The sequence below is a fragment of the Neolamprologus multifasciatus genome, chromosome 18 (genome assembly GCF_963576455.1).
Source record: "Neolamprologus multifasciatus chromosome 18, fNeoMul1.2, whole genome shotgun sequence".
NCBI classification, from domain to species: Eukaryota; Metazoa; Chordata; class Actinopteri; order Cichliformes; family Cichlidae; genus Neolamprologus; species Neolamprologus multifasciatus.
The window spans coordinates 3,244,260-3,254,584 of NC_140456.1; the positions used below are offsets into that span (position 1 = coordinate 3,244,260).

The 10,325-nt window shown below is 41.3% G+C and overlaps 1 long non-coding RNA gene across 1 annotated transcript in view; it reads left to right on the top strand.

Moving 5' to 3' along the window:
• The window catches only part of LOC146496999 (uncharacterized), a 434,085-nt gene that overhangs the window by 371,068 nt on the left and 52,692 nt on the right, over positions 1–10,325 (top strand). The gene's annotated exons all lie outside the window — the stretch shown is intronic.

Here is a 10,325-nt window from a genome sequence, read left to right on the forward strand (position 1 = left end):
CCACACAGTAAAGGTCAGAGCTTCTGCTTCTGAGCATTTTAATATTTCTGACAGACAGAGAGACAGACTTGGCTTTGCGAGTGTTTTCAATAAAGACTGAAATAGAAATGTCAGGATGCATCCGACTGTTGAGAGGCTGTTATTCCAGGGGAACAAAGAACTCGTGTGTGTGTGGGCGGTTTAGTGTCCTAGGGTTGAGATCATTTCTGAAATAGTGGCATATTGTGGCCTTTAAAGTAATTTCAATATCATTTAGACACCATGTAATGCTGGGATCACGCCAGCAGCAACTCCCATTATTACGATGAGTAAACAGCAGTCTTTATCGGTGGAGCTCATATTCATCATTAAGAGGTGAGTCACTGAGGATTACTTGCCCTCAGCTCACCATTCAGGACTCATAAAGCAAAAATGTCGAAAATCCTTTTGAGTTTTTTCTTATTAACTAAAGAAAGCAAAAAAACAGCGGACAGTAAAGCTGAAAGTTCAAATAGTGACCAATAAAGAACAAATGTAGGTCACTTCAAACGATCACAGCATCCACAGCTACAGTTACTGCAATCCGCTCCTATGAGTAACACGTGTTTCAATCCCAGCACAGTTTTTAATCACAGTCACATTTACAGCATCACTACAGTCAACAACAACTCCCAGCCTAGCTTCTGATGACCCTGCTGTTCACTCCAAAATTAAATATTTTGTTGGTATTTAAATGAAGGAAACTACCCAGGAAACTGCTGTGGCCCCTGAACTTGGACTGAAGGTTTTGAGTTGTTTGTTTTCTGGTATTTCATGTATTATGGATAATCTTGTATTTTGGTTCTATATTGGTTATAGTGTTATATGAGGTTATTCTGATTCTGTTGCTGTGCTTCCCTGTTTCCCCGTCTTGCCTTTGTGTTTATCTTCTGTCTTTGTGTTAAGCTTCTATGGCTGTATCCCAATTCAGGGTCTGCAGCCTTAACGGTCCACAAGGGCCGCGTACTTAAAGACCGCTAAGGCCGGAAGTGCGAGGCTTGTGAAATGGGACGGTCTAGCCTCCATCGCGCTGCCCAGGTTGCCTAGCAACCATGATGCTAACAGCTGGAAACGTTTCATACAGCTTTGTTTGACAGAAATGAAGGAGAAAATCTTTTGTTTGTTTGTTTGTTTCTACATGAGCTTTGATCATTCTCTGATTAAGCTCAGCTATTGAACAGCGTATATTTTAAAGTAAAGGCTTTAAAACCAAGTTAGTACAAACGTCACTAATGTCACATAACTTTGCCGACATGTGGCCAACAGTAATGTTTTAATGTTCTTCGTTATTAAACATTTGCACATAAATAAGTGACATAATATTCAGTACTTACTTAAAGTTTACTCTTCGGCTGCCCCTCATCCGCCGTTTTTTTTCGGCAAAATTATCCACACCCACCACCGCGCTATGCATTCTGGGATATGTTGGGCCACGAAGTCTACACCGCCACGTCCTTAAAATTCAGGGAAATGAAGGACGCATTTGAGGGCCGCATTTCGAGCAGCCTTCGAATTGGGACAGCCTTCGTCGCGTCGCTGTGACGTAATCGGCCTTAAAATGCGGCCTTTAAGGCTGCAGACCCTGAACTGGGATACAGCCTTCGTCTTAGTTCAGGTCTGTGTTACTCGTTTCCTGTTTTACTTTGATAGTCTCTCATCCTGTGTGCACTGTGTTCACTTCTGTTGCTTCTGTTCTGTTATTAGTTTCAGCATAGTTCCTGCTATTGCCTGTTCCCGTGTGTGTGTGTGTGTCCTTCCCTGTGAGTCGCTGCTCCTACGGTTGTTATGTTTGCAAACCCTCAGCAATAAAGTTGTTTTGAGTTTTATGCTTTGTCTTCCAAGTCGTGCACTTTGGGTCCAATTCCTGCCACACAGCTGAGAACGGACACAAACTCATCAGGATGTGCAGAATAATCTTTAGAAAAGATGAAACAGTCACTGCATCATCAGCAAACATCAGAACAGTTGGTGTTTCTCAAAGGCAAGTGCTATTTAATCATTACATTCAAGTTATTGTCACAGCACTGTGTCTGTGACCCAGTGTTTTTGTGTGGGCTTTATTTACATTATTTGATTATTGTAATTCATGGGTTTTGGTTCTGCTTGTGTTATATTTTTAGTTTTAGTTAGATTTTGGTTTCTGGTATTTTGCCTTTCTCATGTTCTCTCTGTCTTTCCAGTCAGTCGTGTCTCGGGCTCAGTGTTTTACTTTGATAGTCAATGTTAATTCCTTTGTCAGTGTATTCTGCTTTGCTTCCTTTGTCTCATTAGGTCTGATTAGTCCCAGCTGTGTTACCACCTGTCCCCCATCCTCTCGTTGTCCCGCCTCTGTATTTGAGTCCTGTGTTTCTCTCGTACCCTTCCCCTGCTGTGGTTTCTCCCTTTGTGTCCCTGCAGAAATGCTAGTTCACAGGTAATTGCTTACTTAGCTCATGTTTCGTAGTTTCTAGTGTCCAGTTTAGCTTCTAGTTTTCATGATTGAGGTTTTGGTTCGTTTGCTCTGAAGTTTATTTCTTATGAAAAAGTTTTTCCCAGCAATAAAGCTGCCGCGAGTCCTGCAGTTGGGTCCTACATCCTGCCTGCCACAGTTATACACAGTATCTCCACTAATACTGAATATTCACACCAAAACAATCTGGATAAGAATCACTACAGGGCAGAAGAATAACATGCATATTAAGTCTTTCTCAAACCACTTCATTACCTCCCCTCTGCACAGCTCTCTGCATGCAGCCTTAGCTTAATGGTCTCTAACCACTTTTGCTTGTTTCAGGCCGTCCTTACCACCGTCACTTTCCGTATCTGCCCTGTTTGTAAATTTCTTACTCTTTATAAAGTGTCTGCAGAAAGACTGTCACGTTTGGGAATCTGTCTTTTTTCAGTGCATAAAGCCACTGAATATTAATGCAGCAAAGTCCTTCATTTCACCAGCAAAAGCAGACAAACAGAGAACGAAAACATCCATGTTAGGCATAAACAGCTCAGTAATTACTTGTGAATTTGGCAGTTGCGAATCAATTAATGTGAAGTTGCTCTGAAGTGCACTTAATTTCAGTATAATCCTTAGAGGGTACTTCCACATGCATGCATGATAAATTTTGGCCGTGCTGATTCGCTGGTATCCGGGTCTGTTTTTCCTCTCCTTCAGGATTGTGTGATCCTCTCAGATTTCTTTCACCTGCTGGTAATTGCTTCATTCTGCGATTAGCCCTAACCTACGCCCCGTTTCCTAATTAAACTTCTTGAACGACTTCTCCTTTTGTCAGATCTTACTTTTGGTTTCTGCGTTTTTAAGCCATTTTCTGTTTTTGTCATCATTTGTTTACTTTGTGACCTTCCTCTGTCTCCTGTGTCTCTAAAATAATCCTTATTTAGCTTATACTGGACCCTTAGATCATCATTCACCTCAGACTGGGAGGGTATGGAGTCAAACCTTCAACTGCACCTTGTTTCCAATCAGTTTTTGCCATATTTCACAACTCGTGTGATGTCAGCAGGATAGACGGTGCTGATTACCAAAACCGGGGAAAAGAATGCGAACCTGCACCTACCTACATGAAAAAAGTCATTGTGTATTTGCTTTGTGATGTTTACACAACTTTCTGCTGGGAAACTGGAAGCTGTCCAATCTCAGGTGTCCCACATTATCTCACATTGTTCAAGGGTTGTACTCTGTCCATTATTCCTGATCTGAACCAACACCCTGAATAGTCCATATCAGGTCATGAGCAGGCTGTTGTTGTGTCATAGGCCAACTTCCGTCTGATTGGCTGTCAATTGGGATCAAAACGGCAGGTGGGGTCTGCACAGCTGACAGCTGTCAGCAAAGGTTCTCTTTCTGCCATGCTATCAAACCAATCAGACCTGGCATAAAATAATCCGATCATCTAGTAATATAAGTACATAAATTAATATCCTTCTCCACCTTCAAAACAATCACCATCACCAAAACTTCGTCCTAAAATGTGTTTATTTTGACCTTTTTTAGAGAACTTTCAGGTTCAGGTTTACACATTCTGAAGCTTTGCTTTCTGGGATCAGTCTCATGCAGCTCCTATCTCTGTACACCTTATCTAGCCTTGCTGTGGCCTCGGCAAAGGCACGCGGAAGGTGAGGAATGGCATCTGAACAGGTGTAAATCACAGCAGGGATATTAAGCCTTTGATTTACAGCCCTCGCTCCCTCTGAAGGAGGAAGAGATAAAGACATCAATCATTACCTGTGGGCAAGGGTTTGGTTTCTTTATACTTGTCTTCTTTCAGGTACCTCATCAATGTTTTTCTTTTCTGCGTGATAAGGCGGGTGGAATTATTGCTTAGCGGGAGTGCCGTGACCCCACAGACACTTTGTAGGTGGGCCTGGCGTTATCTGAGTGAACTCGGTCAGCTCGAACGACACACAGTGTGCTCAAGCTGTGAGCCTTGACATAGCTTCACATTGTGTGCTCAGCTAAGAATTTTATAAATGTGTAGCTATTTATTCAAAAGCCTTTTTAATCCTGCCTTTTGGAGTCAAAGAGGGAATGTTGAACTTGCTTTTTTGTGTGACCAAACTAAAACTACAACAAAGACATGTCTGTGAAGGTTCTCAGTCATCCAGGTCGTCGTAGTCAAAGGAGCTTGCAAAGAAAAGCGTCTGGACTTCTTTAAGTTACTTGAAGACGTTTCACCTTCATCCAAGAAGCTTCTTCAGTTCTAAGGTCAAATGGTGGAGAGTCCCAGATATAAACGTAGTGGGACAAAACGCCAAAACACAGACTTAACAATGTGGTGTTTGCTGTACAGTGCAGCGAGGAATGCCCAGACCTCTGCATCGGCGAGACCAAACAGCCACTTCACAAGCGCATGGCACAACACAGAAGAGCCACCTCCACAGGACAAGACTTAGCTGTCCATCTGCATCTAAAGGTCAAAGGTCACTCTTTTGATGATGCCAATGTTCACATTTTGGACAGAGAGGACAGATGGTTTGAAAGAGGAGTGAAAGAAGCATCTATGTCCACTGTGAGCGACCATCTTTGAACAGAGGCGGGGCTTACGACACCAACTCTCTGCCATCTATAATCCAGTTTTGAGTTCCCTCCCAGACGCCTTAACGCCCACTCACATCCTGGGCCATCTGACCTCAGGAATTCGCATGATAAGGTGGGGCCAGGTTTCACAATGAACTCACCCGAAACTGGCTGATTGTGACCCACACCCAGTTCCACACCTTGGCTCAGGCGATTAGAGGATCATCAGGGGGTCCTTTTGTCCCTCTGTGGGGGGGAAACTCCCACTAGGTTTATATCTGGGACTCTCCACCATTTGACCTTAGAACTGAAGAAGCTTCTCGGATGAAGGTGAAACGTCTTCAAGTAACTTAAAGAAGTCCAGACGCTTTTCTTTCCAAGCTCCTTTGACTACAACAAAGACAGAAATCAGAACATTTAGGATTTCTCTTTATTGATTGATTACTCTACTAATTTATCAATAAAATGCCTGTGAGCTGGATGAAATAAGTCGATTTTATTTGCTCCAGGTTAAGTGTGCACTAACAGAAAAAGCGGGACTCTTGCTAGAGAGCGATGTGTCAGATTTTTGAAAGGTTATTTTTGGCAAATTATGCAAACTTTCCTTTGGATTTTTTTTTTTTTGTACGTCTGTAGGCACAGTTTTATGTCCAGGTGTAATCATTGACCTTTCATTTATTTGTATGCTGTAAAATAACTGAAAGTGACAGCCCCCAGGTGTTTCAGGAAGGCTACTGAGTGCTGAGATCTGCTTTAGAAGGAGTCAGTCAGTCGTTGCTCTCACGTCTGCAGCTGGTTCAAAATGCGGCTGCACGACTCCTAACAGGAACTCGAAAAAGAGAGCATATAACCCCCGTGCTAGCCTCTCTGCGCCGGCTGCCTGTGTCTTTTAGAGTTAATTTAAAAATTCTTATGTTTGTTTTTAAATGCCTTCACAGTCTTGCCCCGCCTTACCTCTCTGAGCTTCTTCATCCTCACACACCCTGTCGGTCTCTCAGGTCAGCTGACCAGCTGCTCCTGGAGGTACCGAGATCCTGGGGGAAGCTCAGAGGGGGCGGGGCCTTCTCTATTGTGGCTCCAAAATTATGGAATAATTTGCCCATGCACGTTAGAGACAGTGTTGCCAACTTAGCGACTTTGTCGCTATATTTAGCGAGTTTTCAGACCCCCTAGCGACTTTTTTTCTAAAAAAAAGTCGCTAAAAAAAGACGTGAAAGCGCATATCGCTTTTACTCTCAACAAGCAGCGGGTGCTGTAACGCAGTCAGTTCTTCTTTTACTGTTATGCTGTTTTGTGGATCAGGTTTAAAACTACTTATAAACACACACACACACACAAAGTAACTCCACCAGAGTGCATAATTCGGGTCACTTTTGCCGGTCCAAGCCCGGGTAAAGGAGCAGGGTTGGAATTGTGACATTAAAAAAACAATAATTGCTAAAAGAAATTTAATTTGTAGTTCTAAATAAATTCTAACTGCATTTAGGACGTTTTTTGCTCACTTTATGTCTCTTCCACGATGTTATTTCTCTCTCCAACAACATAGATTACAATTACATTAGCATGGCCAATTATGCAAATTAGGTGATGACGTCATTTAGCGACTTCTAGCGACTTTTAGGACAGCCAATAGCGATTTTCCTTACTGAGGAGTTGGCAACACTGGTTAGAGAGGCCCCTTCACTGTCCACTTTTAAATCACGTCTTAAAACCCACTTTTATTCCTTGGCTTTTAACCTCAGCGAGATTTAGTTTCTCTTTTATTTGAAGTAGTTATTTAATGATTTCACTCTTCTTTTATTTGGTTTTTACTTATATTACATGTAATTTTATTTTACAGTTCCAATGTACAGCACTTTGTGTCAGCTGTGGTTGTTTTAAAGTGCTTTATAAATAAAGTTGATGATGATGACTGAACTGAATGATGAATTGCACTGGACTGTAACATGCACGCGTCTGCAGCATAAGTTGCCATAGTGATCTAGGTTAAAAAAACAAAAAAAGCTGCATTATTGACACTGAAAATTGCTTTGGGCCTCAACAAAATCAGCTGTTACGTCCCCGTAGCATCTCTTTGGAACACACGTCAGCGCTGGTTTACATTTCCTGAAAGGCGCACCATAATGTTGCTCCTTGTTTTCAGATTGAATGTGCCTCGCATTGTGAGGTGCAACAAAGGGACCATAAAACCCTTTATAGAGTTTGTACGATGAGCGTGTACACTCTGTTTACAAATCCAGAGTTGTGCTTTCGTTGTGAGAAACAGTGAAATGAAAGATCGGACTTCTATTCTTTCTGTCTAAAGGCCAAAACAAAGCATTCAGGATGCGACTGCTTCACTGTTTCACGCAGTCAACAGCTTACATGGTTCACCTGGTCAGTTTGGCCCTCCAGGCCACAAAAGCTGCTTCATAAGCTGCTTTCACTGCTTCTTTTCCTCTTACTCAACCGTTGGGTCATAAAATATCAGTTAACGGGGTTTCAGCACCTAAACTGACATCTTGAAACGAAAACTCGTTTCATGAGTAATATTTTGTCTTTTTATAGACTTTTATTATATTTGACTTCCTGCCCGTGCTGTAGTAAACAGTCTGTTTCATAACAGACTTCGGAGGAGGGTGCATCCATCACTGATCAAACCCAAATTTCACACTTCCTTAAAATAATTCTGTTCTCGTCTTGCTGTCTAACACTTGGGAAGCTGCACATGCAGTGAAGCCTTTGCTCAGATTTGCCTGCAATGGGAAAAGGTGATGGAGGCAAGAGGCGAACAGAAGAACTTGTGAAGAACAGAGATGGGCAGTAACCCATCTGTAATCCGATTACTTTTTTCAAGTAACGAGTAAAGTAAGGGATTACTATTGCAAAAAAGGTAATTGGATTACCGCTACTTTCCCGTAGGAACGCTGCGTTACTGCGTTACTAAAACCGTGATTTTTTGCGAGAATGTCTCATGACAGTGACGTAAGCGAGTGCGACGTTCATGACAACAGCTGTGTGCAGATCAACAATGGATCATATATCGAGTGCAGAGAGAGTATGAGCGTGCAGCGTTTAAAGCGTGGAAGTACTGACCTTACTTTGAGTTTGATTCCATAAAAAGTGACAAAAACATTAGCGTCCGTTGTGCGTGGGAACAAAACTTCTTTTTACAGCAAAAAAACCCTAAACTTCTGAGCAAGCACCGAGTAGCTACGACGTAATGGGAAACTCACAGAGAAACTCGCGGATTCTTCCACTGACCGCTGCACACCTGCACCAGGGTAAACCTCCGCCTACCCCACTCCTGCTTTACAGGTGAAAATAGAGCAACAGGACCGCTAGTCTTTGACTTTATTTATTTTCTGCTGTGTTTTACTTGCATCTATTTGAAAGACTGAGTGTAAACACACAAAATATTTTATTTTATGTGCTGGAATGTGCAGAAAATAGGTTTAAATGTTAAACTAATTTCTTCCAGTCAGAGAATGTTGCAGATAATTTGATTTTTGCTTGATGCATAAAATTAAAAGATTAAAACTAATAAAACAAGTTTTAAAAAGAGACTTTTCCATTTGATTACATTTTGTATGATGATTATGCAGAAAAAGTAGAATTGGGCTGAAAGATCTATCACTTTATCACCTATTCAGGTTGTAAATCGTGTTGTTAAAAAGTAACTAAGTAACTAAGTAATTAATTACTTTTGAAAATAAGTAATCAGTAAAGTAACGGGATTACTTTTTTGGGGAAGTAATTAGTTACTGATTACTTTTTTCAAGTAACTTGACCAACACTGGTGAAGAACACATGAGTTTCTCTTTGGCAACCTTTTGATACTGATGTCTAACACAAGTGATTATATATAACGATATAAATAATCCTAAAAATAAAAATAAAATTTAGTGTTTTCTGCAGATGTTGCTCCAGTGCTTTCCTCAGTGTTGCATGCTGAGTTCTCAGTCGGACCCTTGCAGATGTTTTTTGCTATGGAGAGTAGCAACAGTCTCCATTTGTCCATTTATCTCCATTTCTTATTCTTATTCGCTGCTTTGGATCATTTGTGTATTTAAACATGTGTGGCCTTTTTTACCTTTGTGCGTCCCTCTAATGCTTCCTGTATGGTCCTGTGACGGTTAACCTGACTTAATATGGATTTATTTATAGGCAGCTACACCTCTACAAAGCTTTTAGTGAATACTTTAGCACAGGGGTATCAAACATAAGGACCAGGGACCACAATTGCTGAGGCGAAGATTCCAATCCAGCCCAAAGGACAGCTTTGGAACATGTGAAGGAGGAGACCTCACCTGTGGCCTTTCATACAATAAAGTAATAAACAATTAAATGACAGAGATGGTCCTGCTTTTTTTCACTATGGGCTATGGAAATATCAATTTTATATAGAAATATTATAATTTTACTTTTATGTCCACAATAAAAATAGAAAATTTTCTGTGAATTAACAAAAATGTTGCACTTTACAATTACAGGATCGTCTGGCCAATCAGCTATCAGAATTTTCTGTAATTTTACACATTTATTTCTCACAGTCTAGGCCCAATGAGTCACTGCTTTTACCTTTACTGTCAGGGTCCTTGGTCCCCTGACCCAGCGTGTTTAGTTCTTTGTGCTTTTTGTATTATTGTACTTGTGTGAGTTGCCCTTCATGTTTCTCTGTGTAAGTCTGTGTCTGCATGTTTGAGTTTCCCTCTGAGTCTTTCGGTTCTTAGAGTCCTCTGCCTTACTGGTTATGTCTCTGTGTTTCTTAGTTGCTGTCTCCACCGTGTCAAGTTCGCGTCTCTATGTCATACTTCCTGTTTTACTTTGAAGGTCTGTGTCTTATGTGAATGCGTCCTGCTTTGCTTGTCTCATCAGTCCTGATTTCTCCCAGCTGTGCCCTCCTTCTGTCTCATTCCCCTCGTTACTTCCCAGTGTATTTAAACCCTGTTTCTCTGAATCAGTGTCACGTCGTCCCTCTTGCTGTGTGTTTCCTCGTGTGCCTCTCTGCAAAGTGTGAGTTTATATTTTCACAGTTTAGTTTAGTTTTGTATGCTTTTCCCCTGTCAGCAAATAAAGTTTTGAGTTCATCCCTCGAGTCAGAGTGCCTGCACCTTGGGTCCAACTCCTGCCTGCCACACAGCGATTCATGACATTTACTACAACAGGGTTTCTTTGTCATATAGACATGTTGTTGAACTCAGTCTTCTTTTTCTTATACTGACATGTGTCAGAAAAGAAATGTGTAGTTAAACATCTTCACACTGACAGAAATGGTACTTTAATCATTATTTACCACGATGTAAAATGAGTTACC